Raw genomic sequence first — 24,022 nt, 5'->3', positions numbered from 1 at the left:
ACAGAATGGTGATAGATAGTGACACTTAGGAGTACAAGCAGCTTAAAGAGTACTTTGAGTATAAGCATAAGTGTATGAGCAAGAAAATAATTACCTACATTCTATAGGCAAACACAGCACAGCCCTGAGGACAGATTCCTTTTCTGTGAAAACCTTCATACTAATAACTATGCAGGTGTCAGGGTCTGGAAAGGATGTAGAGTCAACTTGTGGCAACTAAATTTACAACAGACATGCATTTACCTGATGAACCTAAGTGGGAATCCCACTTGCAAGGATCAATTGTTCCCTATACATAATTTAAAGACAATTATTCTACATCATGAGATACTTACTGCTTTTGTATGCTACTACAGCAAATTTTATTAAGAGACTCAACTAATATGATAGACTATACAGGTTTAAAAAGTAAGATGCAAAAAAATCATCCAACACAAATTCTCTAACTTGTCAGAAGGTGAATGGGATCTATGTCCTCCAGAAATATCCAGCGCTAGGCTTGTCTCAGCTAGATTCAAAGCCCATATTGTTTCAGAACACTTAAGAACTTCTGTGGAAGCTAATAGTGACATGGTAAATGAAACATGCTGATAGAGCACATTGTCTTATTATTAGTAACATGCCAGGCAATAAAAAAAAAAAAAACACATACTGTAAAAACCTGCATCTACACCACTTCGCCACTTTGCATTTTAGAAGACACAGATGTAAGATACACTGCCCTATACCAGTTCAGATGTTTTTCTGGAGTACATATTTGTAAGAGAATCATGCAAACACTAAAAAATTTCCATAATAATAGAAACAACCAAAGCATTCATAAAAAAGAATAAATAATTCTGCTCTGGATTTGTTGGTTTTGGTTTGGTTTTGCTTTTAGTTTGAGGTGGTTTTTACTGTTTGGTTGATGTGGTTTTTTTTGTTTTATTCCCCTCTCCACACTCAGGAAGTGTTTCAGGAAAAGCCACAAGTTATTCATGATACTGATTCAGCTGCTGCCTTGCCTTTCAAACATGCCAGATCAGTTTTACCTCATTTCTTTTAGGAAAGCAGTGCAATGGGACAGTAACTTCATCTCCCAAATTAACTATTGTTGGATACCCAGCTCTAAGCAATTGGCTTACTCTGTGCAAGCGCTTTATTCCTACCCTCCTACTTGTTTGTATTTCTCAAAATGCAGCATATTAGTCACTTTGACTGCAGTTGCTTTTCTCATGTTCTTTCATCTTAGCTCGTCTCGCTGGATTTCTTCAACTGCATCTCATTAAACAGCCTGATTTTTTCTTTCCAACTCCATGCTAGGCTGACTTTCAATGAAATGAAGGTAGATTTACACCAATGAAAGGACAACAGAATGCAGTTACATGGTGTCCCGGGTTGGTGTTGCGTCTGCTCCTCTCCCGCCCCCACACCTCTCTGTCTGCATGGAGCTGCCGCCGGCGCCCTTCTCCCCGGTCTGGGGGGGTGGTGCCCCGGGGGCTGGGCTGCTTGGCTGCCCGGGCTGCCATTGCTGCTGCTGCTTGCTACCCTGCTGCTGCTGCCCAGCTGCTTCTGCCCCAGCTTGCCGCTGCCCTGCTGCTTGCTGCCCCGGCTGCTGCTTTCCCCCCCACCCCCCTCTCTCCTTCAGCTCCAAGATCTGTACCGGCTCCGGACGGGACCTGAACATCAGAGACTGCCTCCGGAGCCTGCCCAAGAAGCTTCTCGCCCTTCCCAGCAGCGACCGTCTCTCACTTTGGTGAAAACATTTTTTGTCATCTGGGATTGTACTTTCCTGTTGCTGGGAAGTGTTTTTCTTGTGTTTGCTAAATAAACAGGTTTTTTCCACTTTACCTCTGAGGAAGTTCTTCCCGAACCCATAGGTGGGAGGGGAGGAGTTTTTGGGGGTTAGTTTTTGGAAGCTCCTTTGGAGATTTTCCCCTAATTTGTCCTAAACCGGGACACATGGTCCTAAACTTTAAGAGGCAACAATGCTTTCTAGGCTATGAACTTTAATACTCAGATTAGCAATTCATCTTAGTTTCAGTTGTATTTTTCTAGGAAAAAACAGATATATAGAGAATCCCTGATAGGTTTTTTTACTAAAAACATTGCTCCAAAAGCTCTGGTGAAGCAGCAGAACAGTTCATGGTCCACACAAGAGTCCCATCCCATGTCCCACATCCCTGGCACACTCACGCTATAGTTCATGCTCAGTTCACAAGCAAATCAGTTCAGTAACAGATACAGGAATAGTAAAACAGAAGGGAGTAAGCCCACATCACTGCAAACTGGGAACAGAGGCTGGGGAGGCTGTGCAGCTTCCACCCTGGACAAAGACTCCATCAGCTTTGCAGCCCCTAGAATTATTCCCTGATTTTTATTATCGTAACTGCATATTTGGAGTCAGTAAGACAGATTCTGAAGACTTAGAGACAGTAATTAATGTTGTGTTAGTTCTTCTGCATTTATATTAGAATAATTAAAACTTACTAGCAGCAAATATGTTCAACATGTCACTAGAACCACAAGACTCTAAGTCTCATCTAATTCTGAACTGACTAATGAAAGAGCAATATTCTCTGCCCTAGTAGCCACTGCACCCGTAGTAAGGGACACAAACTGATAAAGGAGATGAAAGGAAACATTATAAGAAACACTTGCAGAACTGGACACGAATTCATTAGATATACTGAATATGACTATTAAGGAAAACATTCCCAGAGATTAACCTCTTTTTGCAAAAAAATCATTAAAAATTTTCAATTTTTTCTAGAGTAAACTTTTCACATCCTTTCCTCTGGAATTTAAAGTGTTCGGGTTTCTCAAAGACTTATTTCCTATTTTACTTTTCCAAAATTAAACTTTCAACTCTGCATTGAGACAATTCCAAGCTGACAACATGACCCTTAGAGGCCAGCAGATCTTTTTGCATCTCATCCACCCCAGCAGCTAAAAGTAGGACTGTGCCTCTCCCTCTACCTGGCCAAAAAGAAAAATAATCATGCAAAAAGCAATTCTTTATCTCTTCTACCCCACCCTCAAAGGTCCTTGACACAGAGGGAACCAATTCCAAAACGCATCAGTAAAGAGACTAGCTCTCACCTTAAAATGCACTTTGGTGTACAGCTGACACAGTTTCGAAAAGGAAAACAGCCTGTTGCAGCCTTAAAATAAGGGGAGGAGCAGGAAAGTAAGTTGTACCTCTATGGCATAATGCTTTCCTTACTTGCTCCTGGAATGATGCCTAGCATTATTTCCTTAATCGCAGCAAAATGAAGTTTCTGTCTTGCCATTCATAAATAGCAAAAGTTAATGCTGAATTTCCTAAGGTATTTTCATAGGGAAATACTGCAACTACTTTGGCTTTTGAAAGATTTTCCCTGTGTCATGACCTTCATTATGACTTGGAACTGAAAGATTTCCTTGGTTATCAAGTCCCTCTCATCTGTTATCACAATTTATAATTCTTCATAAATTGATGAGGCTCCAGCTTTTTAATATTCTCTTGCATTCACTGAAGATACTTCCAGAGCAGTGAACTATTAGTCCACACACTTTTTGCCTAGTATCACATTGTAGCCCTCTCACTAGAATCACCCATAGAATGAGATTATAGTCAGAGTGTTTTTGGAGTCTGTTTTTTAAATTAGAAGATAAGTAATTAGATCTCTAATGACTGTACTGCAATTTAAATGTTAAAGTTACTGAATTCACATGTAAAAATTTCATTACCAAAGCCTCTCTTAAAAATTCACCTTTTCAGTTCCAACTGGTTGCTCAAAGGTGTACCTGAACAATTATATCATGAGCCTGAAATGAAGATCCCTCTCTCCAGCACTTCCTACAACAGCAATACTCTGCAGCTGGTGTGCAGAAAGTATATTTTGCATAAGCCACTTGAGAATCCACAACATTTTACAGATCAGCAATGTAATTTCACCACAGAGAGAACAAACTCTCAACTCAAGCAAAGCTCATTAGGACATTAAAAACAATCAGCAAAACTGATTAAATATCAACACCCTGAGATACGGTTGAGAGGTAGGGTTTTCTAAATTATGTTGTTACATATATTTTCAGTATAAGTGGGTAGCCATTAAGTGTGAACAACAGCTATAAAGCAAAAAAATATCATTGAACAAAATCAATATTAAGTGGTACTTAGACCAAGTTAACTTCTCCTATCTGTTTTTATATCTGAAGGATCACAAACTGCTTTAGAAAGCACTCAGATTTTAATTGATATAGTGATTAAACTAACACAAACATCTCTTCACTGAAACAAAATATTGATGTTGGTAAAGTAAATCCCAGAGTAGTGCCAATCAAGTCAATGAGTTACAGGAATTGTATCTGAAGAATACCTTTGGTCAAAGGTTTAATATCATTTCAGGTTAGTCTCCTTCTATGGTAGGGTAGTCACCAAAGATTTCTCCTCAACAAAAGATTCAAGCAAACACATTCAAATACTGTCACATACTGACTCTGTGCCACACCTAGATTACAGTGAGAGACTTTCCCTTAATCTTGAATATTATGTTCCTACTAGGAGAGAGGCAAAAAACCCATGTGTTTCATAAAGCAGTTTCTGTGCAAGCTGCAAAAACAAAAATCTTCCAATGAGACTAATAGTCAGCTGCACACCTTTGCAATACATGAAACAACCTACAACAGAACAGCCTGTGTGTAAAACACACTGTAGCACTTCACTGGAAGAAAGGGGAAGCTTTTAAATTGAATGTACATAAAAAGAATACTGGGATAAATCATATTGCAAACTACATGCTAGTTTCAATAAGCAATGTCCTTCAGGAATGCTTTAACTTTTAAAAATCACTTCTACCTTTTGTTGGTTAAGATACAGTTGATTTTAGTTAATAGAGCCACAAAGTGGACAAAACAAGTATTCTGCTTAGCTTGTATTTTGCAAACTTGAGCATGCATATAGCAATGAAATAAATTACTTTACTCCCACTCAATTTCTTCACTTTAAATCTCAAGCACTGCCAGAAACTCCCATTAATCTAATCTGGATAGCAAAAAGGTTCATCCAAATTTCTTTTTCAATAATGTTACACTTAGTGTACAAATCCTTGTTTTAAAAGACTTACAACAAAAATACTCAATGTGCATTTCACAACATTGAACTTAATATGAAACAAAGGCCACAAACACTGCTTTAAAAAGCCAACATTACACTTGCAGTAGGTGACAAATTCGTTTTTCATTAATCCAATTCTATTTGAAGCAAACCAGAGTTTTAAAAAAATCGTGTGAATCCAAAAAGTTGAACATACTTTCATAGCTCTGAAATATACATTACACAGGGTCCTTTAAAAATTAGAATTAGTATATGATACACAATTTAGACACCCAGAACTTGGATCTTGCATTCTCCTCCCACTGGATAGCCCTACTTCCCATCTTTGTTCCCACACAAGTGATAATTTGTGACAAATTACAGACATTATTACAGGCCATAAGAGTTACCAAAAGCACTGGTGATTTTTAAAACAATTTTGAAAGAAAATGACAAAACCCACTGAATTTATGGAAACGAAAGACTACTAAGTAAGACCATGGACTGCACACAGTCAGGGACACTGCCATATGCTTGTCCTGTCCCCTACTCTCCCATTAATTCCTACTCTGAGGACAGCTCAACTTCAAAACCCTCAGTGATCCCCACTGCTCCATACACAAAAAATACATCTAATATCTCCATTGCTTGGCTCACGATCAAGCAGCTTGTCTGTCAACAGCCATAGAGAGGTTTCTAAGATATGTTTCTGTTCAACCAAACAGATTCTAGCACTGCAAAACCAAATCAAAATCTAACGAACATTTAGCCTTCCAATTCAATCTATTCTAGCAGGTCAATATATTAAGTGTCTCTTACTAGTACTTCTTCTCTTACATTTATTCCAAGCTCATACTTTGAAATAATAATGCATACTTTAAAACAATTGAACTAATTCATACTAGCTTTACCTGAAAACCCTTTTTTTCTTAAAAAATACTGGGATCTAAAGAACAATGATGCACAGGAAAACACATGTCAACTGAGAAATTGATCATTCAAGATTTTGTTCTTATTTTGTATGTTCTTATCCTATTTTGTAAGAATATTTTTCTTCTAAGATAGCTGTCATCACAATGGTGGGCTTTTCCTCCAAATTAAATGTAAAACCACTATGTTGATAATAATCAGTTTTATTATGAAAAACAAGATTACTTTTTTTTCCTGGTTTGCTTTTTGTGGTTTCTTTACGTCTATCATAAAATCTCTGAATTTCTAACATCACATTAAACAAATCTCCTTTATTTGTAATAGTTACATATTTCCTTATGAAATACTACCAAGGACAATTTACACTGATTTAGTACTAAGGAGCAGCCAATTTTGGAACAATATCTACTTACCATGTTTATTTCCATGAGACCAAAGTTAAGACAAACAGTTGTCACTATGATCAGAAAACCAGTCATACTTTCCCATTTCCTCATGCCAGTGGCCTCTATGCATCACTGCACACTGCTAACTTCCCTGCACTGTGCTTAGTTCTTCAGGGAAAATACACACTCACGTAATTAAACTCAAGACATAAGCAATGACAAGTAAATCAAGATGGTTGGACAAAACATTCTTTATGGCATACCCTGGAATTTACAATGAACAGCTCATATTGTTTGATACACACACAAGTTTTTTCCTTGTTTATCTTGAGCTAAGGAAGAAAAAACACCCTATGCATTATGAAAGCCATGTCTACATCTCTATATTCTGTGAATTGCCAGGTGGATGTGTCCTTTACAGACCTCTCCCTCAGCATCACAGATACTTTATCTTAGACAAGATACTAAAGCTGTTAAGGAATTGGGATTCTTTTTCATTACTGCTGTTAGCTAAACCAACAGGAATTCAAACATACTAGTAAAACTGAGGAGTTACACAAACACAGAATAGGAAGAAATGAGAACTAGAGAAAGACTCCACATAATTTTGTTGGTTCATGTCACTTCCTGACATTGGTGACTGTATTGCCTTTCCATTAGCATAACTAGATTTTAAGTCAGGGAAAGAAGAAACAGCTAACTGAAAGCTTTACACTGCTAGAAATAAAAGTTATAGAGCAAGACCAGACCCTAGTTTAAATTAACAATTGCTGTTCTTTAGTTTTCTTTCTGGAGAAGGAAATAGACTCTCTTTATTGCACAAGATACTATATTCTAATGCTACAAATCATCTGAAGAACTCTTACCTACAGCAACTGATTGACAAATAGCCACTTTGGCAACCAAAGCTGCTTCCGTACAGCCACAGAATCATTTTGGATAAGGTGCCATTAGTCTTGGGAATATGTAGCCCTTCCAAACACCCTGCTAGGTGAGCTTTTAGAAAAAGTTTGATAGTCTGAAACATTCTAATGACCTGTGTTTTAATAAAACAGGTTTGCAACACTGTCAGAGAGTGGAAATACTGAATATTTGGCAAGCATCAGGCTATCTACAACCCTTCAGTTTCTTAAAGACACTTTGATATGATAGTTTGGGACTTTTTATAAGCTATTACAGAGAAACCAAATGCCTCCCCAATCCTTACAGAGTAGTGCAGGTTAGGATGAGAAGAACAAGATCCTTGCTTCCCACTTGACAAAACAGTCTCCCATCAGCATCAAGAATCTCAACAAACTGCATCAAAAAAGAGGTGGAAGCACTACAGGGGAGAATCAGACCAGACACATGCTACATGAAAGGCTGCTGAGAGATGGTGTTCATTTTCATAAAGCAAATGTTTGGTGGTACAAAAAAAACAAACAAGGCACAGGAGTTTACCAGAAAGTTAATAATCTATCAGCTAGTTGTATTCTTTCTAATCAATTTGAAAGAAAATCTGGGTATATAAAAAACCAGGAACTAGTGGTTATTATGAAGCATAATTTCATATCTCTTCCCCTTATGAGTGTGTGACTCTCATAAATGTTCCACCTGATACAACAAACACAACTCGGGAAACCAAACATACTGTCAAGTTTCCTATGATTTCAAGCTTGTCTGTACTAATCCCAGTCTCATTCACACCCACACATCAGGCTCCCTCCCTAGCTAGCTTGGGCTTCCCTTCTGTACACAGCTTCTTTATGACAATCTTGCAATTAACACCCACATCTCCTCTCCAAATGATGCCAACTCTTCTATGAAACATTCAGGCTATGAAAACCACACCCCCCTTTCATGCTCTTTCATCTACCCCTTTTGTAAACTGAGAATAAGCATCTCTAGGGGAGGTGACTCATAAGTTTTCAGCCCTTTTCACGTTGTAAAACAGCTTATCTAATAAAACAAACCATATGTACAATGTTGCATCAGGAACCAAATTACATTCATGCTTGACGACCAGGCTGGGGAAAAGAACTTATCTGAATTTTCATCCGTCAGCTAACTAGTTTCACTACAGAGTAAGATAAAGTAAGATGATCCAATGACAAGCCCAGGTCTAGGACCTCTGCCCCTTATTCAGCCTTTGTCGCAGAAGTTTTTCTGAAGTTTCTGTGCTGAATTTTTAAGCTAAGATAGAGAATACTAGTGTTTCCTCCTTCAACTCTCTTTGTATCCTACATTGTACCTGTTAGAGTCAGGAGAAAAAAAGAAAATGTGAATTCTTCAGATGACAAGCATTTCAATTATTTCATATCCCGTACGTTAAATAACGTGGAGATATTCTGAAACAAAACAACAAAAAAAAGGAGTCTTGCCAAGTCAAGAAAATCCCAATGTAGAGGCTATTGGGTTCTCATCAGTGTGCCACTGGTAACCTACCTCTGACTTACAGGGTATGTAGGTCACAGAAGTTACAGGGCACTAAAAGACAGCTAAAGCACCTTTGATAATTGCTGTATATTCATTTCACATGGAAGTAATTACTGTGACTGCCACAGGAATATTGCACAATAGATACACTGTACAGGTATGAACACGAACAGAATTGAAACATGTAACACTGACAGGATGCTCCAGAGCCCATGGTGTCTAAATACAGCTGAGTGCTACTGGAGATCCTATCAGGCATCTGAAGTAAAACTGAAGTATCATGCTCACTTTTCATAGGATGGATGTCCATACCACAAAAACTGATTGTGACATCCAGCACTCCAAACAGAACACTCACGGCTCAGCAAACAGACTTCTGTTCTGAACTACCTATTACACACACAAACACACACTTATCTTACCTACAATTAAAACATGTCAACAGGTCAGCAAGGAAGCATTGGTGCTGGCTCTGCCATTTGGTGAACAATCTAGACTCAAAGTTTTTTCAGCTTTCCACTACAGACAAGGAAAGGTAGAGAAAGTGGGAAAGTAAAAATTATCATTCTCTATTAACAGAAATCTGACAGTTTTTAAATTGAGAAGGAGAAAACCTCCATCTTAAAAAGAGCAAGATAATAAACTCTCAAATACACAGGAGCAGCAGTAACAGAGCATATATCACAGCACAAGACGTACCTACACAGAAAAGGTCAGAGCTTCCAGGCCTTTCACCAATACCTTAGTGAGAATTGAAAACACCAAGGGCATGATCAGCTAAGAGCCCACACCATAGCAGAAACAATCCATATTTGCCTTCCTTGCTGCCTTCTGCTCACTGCTACAACCCAAAAACATTTGCATCCATGCTGCAACGCAAAAACAATCATGCATAACACACTGAATAAGTCTGAAGCAATTAACAAACTGTTCTGGCTAAAAAGTAACCACTGAGGAAAAAAAATAACACACAGAAGCAGAAAAAGTGGCATTACACTGAATACTACAGCTGGCTACACTGTCAAAAAACTGATTGTAATACTCACTTTTGAGACAAGAAATGCATCCAAACAGCATCTTGCTAAAAAAACTAAACACACGCAAGGGAGAAGGAGAAACACACACCTTTCTGTCATCACTGAAGTAATTAATGTTAAATTTATATTTGACATGTAACAAAGCTGCAGAAAAATGCAAGTATGAAAAGCACGTCTATTCATTTACACAGCACTTAGCACTCAAAATTGATTTTACAGCCATCCTGCTAACCTGATAGAAATTCCTCCAGACTACACAAATTAATTCAAAATAAGGAGACTGTAATTTTTCTGTGTCTTATCAGCAGGGAGGTAAAACTCTGAAAGTTTTCAGTATGCTGAAAGGAGTCCTGCAAAAGTTTAAAAAGTTTAAACATCAAGGCAAAAATAATTTTTTTCAATAAATATTTTTTGACCAAGAACTCACAGTCTAAAACAGGTTCTTAAACACCTTTCCCATCAGGGGAGCATGAACAAAACAGACAAAAATTAAGTGTTTATGGGAAGACACTGTTTTTATATTGCAAATATAACGTGTTTTCAGTACATGCTAGATCCCAGAGATTCCTTGGTATTTCATGCTCCTGAATTTCAGGGATGATTGTATCAGGTTCCTCCACAGATGTAACCAAAAATTTCATAAGACATTTTTAGCATCATTTTCCCCCTCAACTACAACAAAGAGGTAGTCCTAAAAATTTGTCAGTTTCCAAGTGACACCGTAACAGGGTCAATCTCTCTATCCTCCAGATCATCTCTAAAATATTTCCTGTATTAAAATACTGTTCACAAAATTCTATCTCACTAAACCATGCTATTTTTAATATATTTTCTTATTACTAAAAATAATTGCAAGTGAGAGCCCTAAAGGAAGGAGGTTTCTCCATAATTTGTAATTAATACTAACTTATCTCCTGTCTGCTTCATACATCCATCACATCTGCCCATAAAAATAATGTTTCAAGCTTAATTTGTTAAATATATTCTCTCTATTTTTGTTTTGCTGTATCACTTATCTGGGTAAATTTTCAAGTGGAGTCTATGATTATGTTCTTGACTAGACTGTCTTTTAGCTTAACTATTATTTTCTCCCTTGGATTATCTTCTTAACTTGCAGTGCAGCTTAAAAACTACTGTCATACACATAACAAAATAGGTATAGTCTAAATGACAGCCTCATGTTTGAGGTTTGCAAGTTGATCAGCCTGGTGTTTTTATTTCCATTTACTACACATTAAATAATCCATCAGAGGGAACAGAAAAGAGGAACAGGGGGAAAAAAATTAAAGGAGAAATTGCCCCTACCCAGAGTCCAAACTAAAGTCCTAATGGTAACCCACAGCCTCTCTAGAAATCATTCTTTCCAGCAGATGTGGGAAAGGAGTATGCAATAAGCATCTGTGGAGGGGCTTTAAGTGAACAGAATTAAGGGGACATTGGGGGAGGGCAAAACCTCTCAGTACACTTATTTTAAAGATTCCAGCATGCTTCCATCTAAATATCATCTTTTATCTAGAACCACAAGCCTGAAATTGAAAATTGGTACAAGAGACTGAAACCAGAGCCAATGAAGAACAGTCACATGAAGATAATCTCTTTTCTGACATGGCTAGTACATGTTTTCAAGTATATGCTTAATAAAAAATTACACAGTGGTGCCATATTATCCAAACTTATTCAGTGTTTCAGCTTCAAAGTACTGCAAGACTGATTCAATGAATCTTTCTTACTACTATCAAGGCAGTAAAGAAAATCACAAATCTTTTGTAAGCTACAAAAGATTTCTCTGATATGCAGTTAATCTGCAGGTTTTAGAGAGAAGGCATTCTGAACATGGAATGATTCCCTGATCAAACATATGTTAAAAAAAATCTGAATCTGAAACCTTAGCACCAAGACATGAAATATGTCGAGTACCTAAGTGATTTTAGCTTCTGAAATAATTTGGAAAAAAATCCCAAAAATCCACATAAAACCAAATCCACACAGACACTTCTTAGGTTAGAGTGCAAAAGAAGACTCGGTCTAGTACATGAAAGAACAAAAATTTGAATAATTTAGCAAGTTTCAATTTTAATATTATTTTTAAAAGCTGTAATTAAATTAAAGAAGCATGGGCACAATTGAATGGAGAGGTTCCTGTAGTTGTGGCCCAGGAGAGTCATATTAATCACACAGTATGACCAGTTCAGTATCACCAGATAGAAAATAATACATCCTTATCTCCAGAGAGCACCGACACTGGGATCTCTTTGTAGGCACTGACAAAGCATTATGGCCAAGCGCAGTCTTGCCTTATGTAACATTCTTGGAAGAGCAAATATTTTGCCTTTGCATCAAATAGACAGCTTTTTAAAAGCGGGCAACACAAGGCACCAGGTAAAAAAAAAAACATACACATCTGCATTCTGTATCCTGGATGGCAAAGAGGGGAAACAGAGGGAAAGACTTCATTCCATGAATAACAAACCAGAAATCTTCTAAACTGCTAATTTTACATAAAAATGTGTCTATTTGCTTTTGATTTAAATATCAGTTGACACTGCAGGACTTCCTCAAACCTCTGTTTTTCTTCTGCTATTCACAGTTTTGCCCAATAACATGCAGCTGAAATTAAAACCTTTGTTTAATGTCACTGTTGTTATCCCTATCATCTGGACAAGGGATATCTTGCAGTGAAGAGCACCTTCTGTTTTGGACTGTTACTGGACAAATATTTAAACAATTAGTGTATTCAAATAACACAGGCTGCAAGGGCAGCACAATAGAGGGCTGTTTGCAACATACAACAGGTTACATGAAAGAGTCTTCCGAATTTTCACCCGTTAAGGACCAGTTGCCTAAGTCTGCATAGAAGACTCGTGGAGGTCTGGAAACAGTAAAACTCCAGTGGCTTGAATGCAACACCACACAAATATGACAAAGGTAATCCAGGCATCTTCATACCACATTTCCTTGCACTCCTTCTTCTAAGATTTGCTCCTGCAAAGCCAGTGTGCGCATAGCCATGTTCACAGTCATACTTTCACATTGTTATCTCTAACAAGGAGTTCTAGCTACTTTTCAACAGGCACAGCACTGCAAAGTTACAAGTCTCCCTCATCTACTCCATGCAGGTGAAAAGGGGAAAATAAACATCCAACAGAGAAATAGGCATAATGTTTTAACAGCTTCTGGATCCTCCTTGCCAGTTGAAATATAGGAGCAGAGGTATCAAGAAAATGAACTCTCAATACCGTGCTCTCCCTGGATTTTACACATAGTGCTGCACCACAGCAACCAACTTCTTTTTGCAGATAAAGGATAAAAAAAAAAAAAAAAAAAAAATCACATCAAAGTCATCTAGCCCTTCCCCCTGTGTCATGGTAACACACATCATGTTTCTATCACAACCCACAGCTGCTTTCATTACCTGTTCTTAAAATCATACGCAACTTTTTCTGATAATATATTCCAATGCAACAATGTCTTACCAAGCAAGGAAAGAAAACGGATCACTGTGAAAAACATGTTTATCTCATACACTTAGACGAACTCTCACGTTCTCATTTCTCCACTATCTTCTTCACTTCTTTGAAGCTAAAATAACAGCTCCCAGTTTATTTAGTCATTCCTCCAGACACCCAGATAGTCTTACTGCTCTTCTCCAGACTCCCTCTAATGGGTTCATATTACCTTTTTTCCTTTTAAATTATTTTCAAATTAATTTCATCTTCTAAACATGAGACTATATCAATATTGCTGGAAAGATTACTTCATTTAATTTGTAGAACATTTACACATGTGCGATGCAGACATGGAATCCCACAATAAGAACCGTAAAGGTCCTTAAGGTTAACTGAAGCAAGCCTCAGGGAGAAGCATTTGCTCCTTCTAGCCTTCTCCAATTACTCTCATCTACCAGGAGGCAGAAATTACTTTAAAGAAGCCTTGCTGTGTTTGAAATAAGGAACTGTGCTATAGGGTTTTGCAATACAAACTACAGTTCCAACTTAATAACCAGCTCCATTTAAAAAAAACCCAAAATCTTCTAAGAGTAGAATTCAATCATTTCTGACAGTATCTTGGTATGATATTCTCTAATGTTACAATTCTGTAGCAATGTTAATTCCTATTATTCTTGTTGTCTACTAAAATATATAAATCCTTCATGCATGTATCTAAAAAAAACCTCTCACCCCTAAACAAGAACATTATCTCATGAGTCCATTACTAGGGAAAACACTGTTTTTCAAGCAATTTAGCACTTGTTCACAATCAATTCCCCTATACATTCTTTAACAAGAATTAAATTTTGAAAATTTCTATCACAGAGTCAAGCTACCAGAGACCTACTGCTCCTTTTCTGTTAGCATTTTGGAAAGAGAAATTTTATTAGTCTAACGGCTTAATCTTGAAAATAAAATCATATAGGCTACTGCTTATTTCTTTGTCATATTCTACTGCTTTGGGAGGGTTTAACTCCCAAGAAAAATACTAGAAAAAATAAAGATAAACAACTGACTGTACAGTTGCTCATTTCCACTTGCCCCTTGTCCCTGACACCTGTACAGACAGATACTACAATTCCTCTTCTCAGTGGCACAGTATTACACATACCCTCCATGAGTTAAGTAACTGCAGCAACTCAAGGACTACATCACTCAGTCCTTACTCTCTGAACAGTATTTTTGTAAACAATTCAAACTTAAACTTACGTAACTGCTCTAAAACTCTTTCCTCACACCAGCTTAGGGCTTTAGCATTTGCTTCAGTGTCTTGGTTTGAAGGACAGATGTTTGCCAATAAAGGCAGAAGCTTCTCTTTGAAATGGAGAATGTAAACCCGCTCCCTCCAAATTGTTATTATAATTTTGAAATTAAGGGGCTCTCAGGCAAAAATATGGGAATTAGGAATAACAGTTCTTCTAAAATAGAAATACAGTATTGCAAAGAACAATCCCAAAACACTGACAGAGTAAGAATACAACCTGACACCCCGTCAGTCATGGTGTTGGTAGCAGTCCCATTAAATGATGGCTACAGTCCTCCTGCAGTGGCAGATGTGGTTCAGCTGAAGGAGTGGTTTTGTAGAAGAGTGCAGTTTTCCTTTGAAGGTTCAGGGATACTGTGGAAAGGTCCGGTTTTCTTCTGGAATCCAGTGGAAAGAAAGTAATTTGCTGTCCAAAATCTCAGTTTTCTAGGTATGAAAGGCTTGGTTCCTCCCCTTGGCTGGAGCATCTCCCAATGGGATGATGTAATTTTATCAGTTATACAGTGGGACTTAATGGGCCAGCAGCAGATGATCTCTTCCTGGAGGGAGGATGGGTTGTTGAAAAGATAAAGATGATTTCCCCATCTTGTCTTAAAGATGGCCCATTAGCAGATGGTATGTGCCACAGAGATAAGGAATCACTACCCCACCCGGCTTCAACAGATGGTGATAGAATACACATTTCTGGCCACATCAACCCAACACACTTAGAAATCATGTTCACCTTCAAGTCCCAGTATCTTTTGTTAGCCCTGAGGTGAAGAAACAAACAGAAAAAGACCTCAGCCTGCTTTTCATTATCTGTCCACAGCTCCACTTGGCAAGCAGGAGCAAACCTCCTCTACTTTCTTTTTACTAACTTCATATTTCTACAATGATTTCTCATTATTCTTTTTAAGTTGGCCATTCTGAATGTTGCATTTTAATTATACATGTGTGTGTTTTATTTTTACACTGGTCCTTAGCAATCCAGCTGGGAATTACTTTCCCTCCTTGTTTTTGATGAAGGGCTCACCAGTAGCCAAGCCAGCCTCTCATTACATTTCATATTTTCCTCTGTGGAAGAACAGTTTCAATTTCTGCATTAGCATTTGCCACAGATTCCAATATTCCTGTTTCTGAATAAAACGTATTTCTATCTCAGAGTATTTAAGTGCACTTTGAATTATAACTGATTAGACCACATCGTCTCCTGACACCAAGTCCACTGTAAAGTGCTCTTGAAATGCTGCTGTTGACTTGATGCCTCTTAAATCTGAACTGTTGTTACTTTAAATGTTTGCAAAACAAATGTACACTAGTAAGAGAATATGCCTTTCTGCCAAAACAACAAAATTTTGCCCCCTCACTTGCTGTTACTTTAAAATCAAATAGTAACATTTCAGCTACTGAATGTAAGTTGCTAAAAATACTACTGGCAAAAGATAGTTTGCAAATAAGCATGCATTATAAATGCATTCTTTGCTATACTGCCTTAGTTGTTGCTCTCTGAACATTTATTTTTTTCTAACAATAAAATTTCTTGTGAGAAGGAAAAAAAAAAAGTTCTCCAGGTCCAAGGATTCCACTGGCATCCAAGGAAAACAAAGCTAGCCCTATCTAGCCAAAGAAAATTATTCAAAAGAATCTCAATACTACTGTGTGTTCTGCTTTATCACCATTAGCAAGTCAGGAACCTATAAGGACCAGGCTGTTGCCAGCAAACATCACCGCTGTAAAAAAATCATGCCAGCAAAATATGCTGAAAGCAGATGCAACCACTGACAGCCATAAAAAAACTGTGTTATCTGGCAGCAAGTTTATGGAAATGTCTTTTGGTGTTGTTCACACTACTGGGACCAAAATATTATGAACAGAATCATTGCAAAGGCAAATCAGTTTCTGCTCTCCATGATTTTCCTCCATTCAAAATGTACTCTCACTTCACAGGCTTCTCATCCTATGAATATGTTTCAAGAAGCTGACAAAGAACTTTCTAGTTGTTTACCTGGAACCACTCCAAGCAGGCAAGCATAATTAATCTTAATGCAAATCAGCAATTCAGAAAGGAAATTATCCTGTTACACCTATTGCTGACTATGTGTTAAGTGCTCTCTGCTTCCATGTACTGAAAGGCAGAAAGGCCAACTAAAAGGGAAGGGGAAAAAAAAAAAAAAAAAAAAAAAAAATCCCAATCCATACCAAAGGTATTCCAAGGACATTGGGTTATTTGAGAACAACATCGGAGCAAAAAACAAAAAAAAAACCCACAAAAAAAAAAAAAAAACCAAAAACAAAGGAGCAACACAGACTTTTCTGAAGATCTTTATGGTTTGCAGCACCTGTTGTCAGCTTACCTTGGTAAGGCACACAAGGCAGAGAAACCAGCACAATTCTAATTCCACTCACAGAGAGAAACAGAGCTCTCACTTCCAAAACAAACCGACATCATGCTGTGGCTGGGGGCATGCACTTCTTGCTAAGTCCAGCACTGGAAATCAATGAGTTCCTCAAAAGGGTAGATAAACTTTTGACCTTCATACATTTTCTTACAGGAATATGGAATTTATAACACTGAACTAAAACATATTTATGGCACAAGTGAAGTGTAAAAATGCCACAAACATACGAAAAGGAAGCAGCACAGTTCTATTTACTAAGAACCATGGGTCCAGTGTAGCAACTTAATGATGCTCCACCTTCAACTTGTAATTATGAAAGGCACATCTCCCTATTGAGGCTTCCTTATCCTCTTGTATGTTTAAGGTATTCGTGCTTACAGAAGCGCTACTTAGTGTAATGCCAGTACAATGATGAAGCAGAAAGACAAGTAATCTCTGCCCCTCAGATGCAGGTTTGCTGCATTAGGGCAGGAGCTGACCACAGCAAAATGAGTTAACACAATTCAATAACAACCCATACGACTTTTTGGACTTGGCTGCATAACAGCAATTTTTTAACCACAGCTCTCTGACTAGCATATAAAAAACATAAACATCTGAAAATAATGTAGTTATTAAAATTATATTAACTGTTAATTGTTAATAAAACTAACTCAAAAGTATCATATTCTCTTTCCTCCTGCTCAAGGGTATCCAAGGTTTTACAAAAGATTTTGTGAATGCAAGCGAGATTGATTCTTCAGCAGTTTAACTCTTCAACTGTTAGCCAATAGCTAAATTTAAGTTACAATCCAATGGTTTACTGGAATATAAAGACTGTCAGTACTTTAAAAGTTTTGGTTTTTTTCATGTGCACTACAAAATCCTTCCAATTGCAAGCTTGTTCGAGGGCATCATTTGATCAGTTCCACAGGCAAACTCCACTATTACTAGAATAGTCTTTCCATACAAAAATTTTCAGAAAGAAATCCTACCCTTCACCAAAATACAATACAGGCAACATGCAAAAATGAGCTAGAATTAAAAGGATAATGGGCACAACTGTCTTTCAGTAATAGTTACTGAAAAAACAATCTATCACATTTTTATTACTACACAGCTTTGCTGTCTTTAAAAACAACAAAAAAAAAAGTTCTAAGGCATGCAAATGTTTAAATAAACTAAACAGTGTCTGTCATATGCTTGGAGACTACAGTAGAGGTACAAGGGGAGAAAACATTTGACTGTGCTTCAAAAGCTAAATGGAAAAACTACATTTATAAGAATTTGCCTCATACTTTTAGCACTACTCTAGCTATGCTATGTATGCTCTCACACAAAGCAGATGACACCATGCTCATTATGTTTAGATCAGAATTAACTGTCATGGTCTAACATTCTGTACACATAGGCAATTCAGTATTGTATCAAAATTTGACCTTTTTTTAAGGAAAAGAAAAAGACAATGAAGTCACTGATTTCTCAATAACTCACCACCCATGGGAAGCCACAACAGGTTGAAACAGAATATATTTCAGGGCAAATTTTCCAACTGCTAGGAAAAGGTGGTACATTTGGTTCAGAAATCATCTAAGTCAAAATCCCAACTATATGCTGGGCCTCCTGCATGCAAAGAGCTATGCTTGTGTCATGTTTCTACACTTTCCTCTGCTAATTAAAGGTAATCCCACTTGACATCATAGGTAACACATTCTTAGATTATGTCTTCACATGCCTTGAGCCTGTATCACCACTCTCACCAGTTCTTATCTTAACTGCTCTGTATCAATTCAAACACATAGAATTGCCACACCTGGACATGCTCTTCAGGATCACCTTAGATAAGAATTTTGCATGGTGTAACATGCAAAGCATTCTTATCATACCATCACTGAGTCCCCAACTCAGAGATACCTACCTGTACTAATAGGAAGTCTTATGATCAATGCCAACAACAAAAAGCAAGGGAAGCTGCAGTCCCAAACCTCCTCAGTGTTCATAATACTAGTTTCAGCTGGTGAATGCTTCCTTACCATCACAGCACTTCCACAATTAAAGCTTCAAATGTTTAAATCTTTAAAATGTACTGCTGTGTGTACATACATATTACAAGAGAATGATAATAAGACAGAAGCATTTATTGTGCATACTAACAAATGCATTCAAAACTGGTTTTTTCATTCACTAGAATCAAAGAATTATTAAGGTTGGAAAGGATGGTGACTCCACTCCTTCAGTGGGCAGCCCGTGCTAATGCTTAATCATCTATTCAGCAAAGGATTTCCTCCTGATGTCCAGCCTGAACCTCCCTAGCACAGCTTGAGGTCATTTCCTCTGTTGTTGGTTGTCTTGGAGAAGAGATCAATATCCACCTGGTTACAAGCTCCTTTTAGGCAGTTGTAGAGGGTGGTAAGGAACCCCAGCGAGCCTCCTCTCCTCCAGGCCACACACCCCCAGATCCCTCAGTCACCCCTCACAGGATTCACTCCCTAAACCCTTCACAAGCTTAACTGTCCTCCTCTGGACATGCTCCAGAACCTCGATGTCCTTCTTGTGTGGGGCCCAGAACTGGACCCAGAATTTGAGGTGCAACCTCAGCAACCTGATCCAGATCTAACTGACCTGCTACCTATGACACAATGAGGTCCTAGCTCTACTTTCCAAATAAATTAATCAGATCAGGAAAAGGCACTGTTTCTTGTAAGCCGCTTCTGTGAGTTTTTAAAGATACAGACATTCTTACACAGCAGCCATGCCAGCATCTACTTACAAGTCTTTATTTGGCCACTATACTGCACTGCAAATAGGACTGGAAAAAATTTCAGAATTTCTAGGTCACTCATACCCCAACTTTTGACCAGTGCAAACCTTTGTAGTCTCTTCTCAAAACACCCCAAGATTGTTTGTCTTTACTCAGTACTACCAAAGAATTAAAAGTGCAACCAATAGCATACCAAAAGTATAGGCATCTCCTGCTGTGTACTTCATTACCTGAAACACACCCAAAAGCAGGTCACAAAAAGCACTGTTCTGCTAAGAGCCTTCCCTGATGCACTCTTTCCTGGTGCTTATTCTGATGAGGATACAGCACATGACTATTTTGTTGGGGTGACAGCTATATAGTATAAAACTGACCTAGCCCATTAGGCTGAGAAGAGAGCATAACTAAGGTAGCAATGCCAAGCCAGCATGTCTGAGTAGAAGAGTCTGAGAGCTTGTCTGTAAACCAAAATATAGTTATAAAATTCTTACCAAAAATGATGACTGAACAAGAGGTCAAAAAAGCCTTGTTCTCAACAACACATGACAAACACCACAAACATACCAACTACACTAAATATGCCAAGGGAGAAAGAGAGAACACCTCTCTCTGATGTCTAAGGGAAACTACTGCTCACAGTAACATCAGATGAGGATGTGGAGAACTGCATCTTTAAAAAGTCAAGTATGCTACTCAAATATTATAGAGCTAATCAAAATTCCCATCAGACCAACTAAAATTTGGAGATCTTCTGAAACCTTCTACAGGCATCAAAAAGCAGCATCTATATATAATAAATAAAGATATGGAAAGGGAGGAACAGCAGCACTTGTGAATAAATTCTTTGTTAAAAAGAAGACTTAAAACTATGCATATCAAAGTAATCTTAATAATCCTTTAATGTACAGGTTAACAGAGAAACTGTTGCTTCAGATGGCACTGAAGTCTGTAAATCTGAAGACTTAAGCTTGACGGACATCAATGCATCATTATAATCTTTCTGAAGAGAAAACATAGCTATAGATTTCTAAAACTCAGTTTCATGTCAGGATCAAATAAAACCACAATAGCAGCAGTTTCTCCAATTTCAGTTCTCTTGGCTTCAGATTCTATGAAGGTTTATATCCCATTTAGAGGAACAAAACCCCCCCAAAAAAGCAAGAAAAGCAACTCAAAACCCTTACAGAGGACAATCCAGTTTTTACTAGCACTACCATATTGTTCAGACACAGTAAAGTTTAAAGAAGAAATAAAGGAAACTATCTTCATAAAGCTAAGTTTCTTCCATGGGCATTGTCTACACATTTTTCATCATTTTAATAGGATTTGCTTCTTTCTCAAAGCACATATCATCCATCACCATGGGTCAATAAACAAACTAAAATAGCTGTTAGCAAAAGTCCATTAAAAACATTTGTTTTGATTGAGAGAAATAAGAGGAAATGGCATTTGGATGTTCCATGAGTTTCACTAGTGCCATCCTCACATATATATCCCACTGATATAATCTTGCCCTATAATTATATATACTTTACCTTATGGATTGTAAGTTTTTCTGTCTTTCCCTTCTCCCTTTGACCTTCTATGTTAATTAAAGCAGAGCCAGAGAGGAAGAAACAAATTACAGCATTAGGTTCTAATTCTCAGATGAATTTCAGATCAGGTGGACTCTTGTACACACACACACACACACCCCAGCAGAAATAAAGCACCACAGATAATGTGAAAACCACAATTTGACATCACTCATTCAGGTACCACAAACCCTTTGAATCAACATTTTTTCTAAAAGGTTTACTTGTACAAATTATGATATAAAACCAGAACAGTACAGAGACATGAGTCTATACTGCATGACACTACTACCTTACTGGTGTATGTGAGATCTCCTTGAATGGACAATTTATTATCTCTACCTCTTCTCTCTGAAAATGAAAACAAAATTAAAACCTCATGCTTGCCCACTAAGATGAAACCCTAGATCTTTCTTACTGCTATATGGGAGAATAAAAGCACTGTTGTACTAAAGGAAAATGGAACTATAAACTCTTGCACAGCATCAATTTCACATAGATCAACAGAAAATACCAAGGCAGAGAGGACACTGGCAGATTCTGAAGTCGCATTCAGTTCAATCACAAGTAATAGTGTAGCATACAAAATTACACAACCATTTTATGCATTTTTTCATCTTATCATCACTGCATGAGCTATGTTAATGCTAATCACAAAACCAATCAAACAGCCCAGGGAAGACAAAAATCAGACTGAAATAAAAATTTCCAAATACCAAATATTCCAAATATGCCTTAGCCTTTCTCAGTTACAAGAAACACATGCCCCAACCTGGCAAACTCCTATACTGGCAGGCTGGCCTAACACATGACGTCTCAACAGACAGTGGGCACCTGTCAGCACCTATGTATTTGTCCATATGGAGCAATTCAATCATGCCAAGTTGCTACCAACAGCCTTGTGCGACAGAAAGGTTCACATGACCTTGCTAATAGTTCCTCAAAGATCAGGGAAAGCAATACAGTAATCACTCTGTCAGGGCGCACTGCCTTCTCCCGTTACCCAGGCTCCGAAGTTGCCAAGATCTCTACTTTCCTTTGGCATCCAAAGCATAAACCAAAATAACCTTCGGTGATTCGGTGAGTGACGCAAAGAGAAAGAAATAGCCAGTATTAATTAACCCGTTAAAACAGAAGTCCGAACCCAAACTAAGCGCACATGTACAGGGTCACGGGGTTGACGGCCCTACGCAGGAATACCTGGCACTCCGTTGGGCGTCACACTCGGGAAGAAAAGCCTTCGGAAAATAAAAGCTCGTATTCCATGCTCTCACGTCGGCACTCACCCGCTCACATAGCCCGGCGTGAATCCTAGGTCCTCTCTCTCCCAGAAGTTTGCGACCAACGCTGCCCAAGGGTCGCCCTAAAAATCAGCAGCGGAAAAACCAAGCCAAAAAGATAAAGGGGATTATGCGGGCATTACTTCCACTGACCTACATACTGCCCTCAGAGCGCGGCGGCCTTGCGACAGACAGCAGCTGCTCGGCCGGGGGTAACACTGGCTTAACAGCCCATCCTGCCCACCGACGGAGCCGAGCAGCGGTGCACCGGCCCCGAAACTCAGTGCGGGGCACGTCCCAGCCGCCACCGCCCCTCACGGCTCCCACCCCAGTGGGACCAGCCCCTACCGGGCGCGGATGGCGGCGGAAAGTTTCTCCGGGGAGGGGCCAGGCGGGCTCCACGCCCTCTCCGCCGAAACCACCAGCTCCGGGAAGGAAGGAAGAAAAGAAAGGAAAGGGGAAGGGAGGTGGCCACTCAGGTAAACCGCCGTCTGCGACGGGATAGCTGGGCCGTCGTTAATCCCTCGGAGGGGAGCGCCCTCACGTCCGCCCGCCCGCCCCGAAGGCTCCGGTCCCCTCAGGGTGAGATTCTTGTCCCGGCCCGCCCCCCTGCTCCCTCACAGCGGGCATCCCCAGTTCGGCACCGGCTGCCGAGTTTATCTATGTGGGGCTGGCCCGTGAGTCAGAGCGGCGGGGAGGAGCCGCGACCTGCCGGGAGAGGCCCGGCCCAAGGCGGCCCCTGTCGTGCGGGCTCGAGCCGAGAGGTGGTGCGGGGAATAGAGCCCGACTTTAGGAACCCTGCAATTAAGAAAGCTTCCTGCCATCTCTGCCTGCCTACATGGAAAACTCTCAAGCTAGAAGTACCATTTTAAGTCTCTCCCGATCTTACAAATTAAAATTAGAGGTAGTTCCCTAATAATACAAGCTGCAAGGTGATCCGTGGCCTGGAGCGTTTTCTCCTCTGAAAAGACGCTGAGAGCTGAGGTTGTTCAGCCTGGAGGAGACTCTGGGGAGACTTTGTTGTGGTCTTCCAGTACTTGGAAGCATCTCTCAAGAGAAGTGACTGCAGGAGCTGGGCCTGTTTATTCCAGAGAAGAAAAGACTGAGAGAAAATCTCATTAATACATACAAATATGACAAAGGCAGGTGCCAAGGGGATGGTGCCAGACTCTTTTCAGTGGTGCACAGTGAGAGGATGAGAAGCAATGGGCATAAACTAAAACACAAGAAATTTCACTTCAGCATGAGGAAGAACTTCTTTATGTTGAGGGTGGCTGAGTACTTGGAACAGAGGTTATGGAGTCTCCATCCCTGGAGACCTTCAAAACCCGTCTGGAAGTGTTCATGCATCATCTGCTGGAGGTGAACCTAACTTGACAGGAGATTTGGAACAGATGATCTCCAGAGGCCCCTTCCAACCCTGTCAATTCTGTGATACTTGAAGTAGGCTCATTGGTGCTTAGCAGAG

The 24,022-nt window shown here is 39.0% G+C and overlaps 1 protein-coding gene across 4 annotated transcripts in view; it reads right to left on the bottom strand.

Moving 5' to 3' along the window:
- Nucleotides 1-22,771, bottom strand: part of LOC130252771 (FHF complex subunit HOOK-interacting protein 1A-like) — a 78,571-nt gene extending 55,800 nt beyond the window's left edge. For 2 of the 4 annotated variants that reach the window (XM_056490696.1, XM_056490697.1), the window contains exon 1: nucleotides 22,561-22,771. The gene's annotated coding sequence lies outside the window, so the exon portion shown is untranslated. The other 2 variants (XM_056490694.1, XM_056490695.1) reach the window with 2 other exon arrangements.
- Between the last annotated feature and the right edge of the window lie 1,251 nt (nucleotides 22,772-24,022).

The sequence above is a fragment of the Oenanthe melanoleuca genome, chromosome 4 (assembly GCF_029582105.1).
Source record: "Oenanthe melanoleuca isolate GR-GAL-2019-014 chromosome 4, OMel1.0, whole genome shotgun sequence".
Classification (NCBI taxonomy): Eukaryota; Metazoa; Chordata; class Aves; order Passeriformes; family Muscicapidae; genus Oenanthe; species Oenanthe melanoleuca.
The sequence above is the reverse complement of the archived record's forward strand: the minus strand, read 5'-3'. Positions and strand labels throughout refer to the sequence as shown.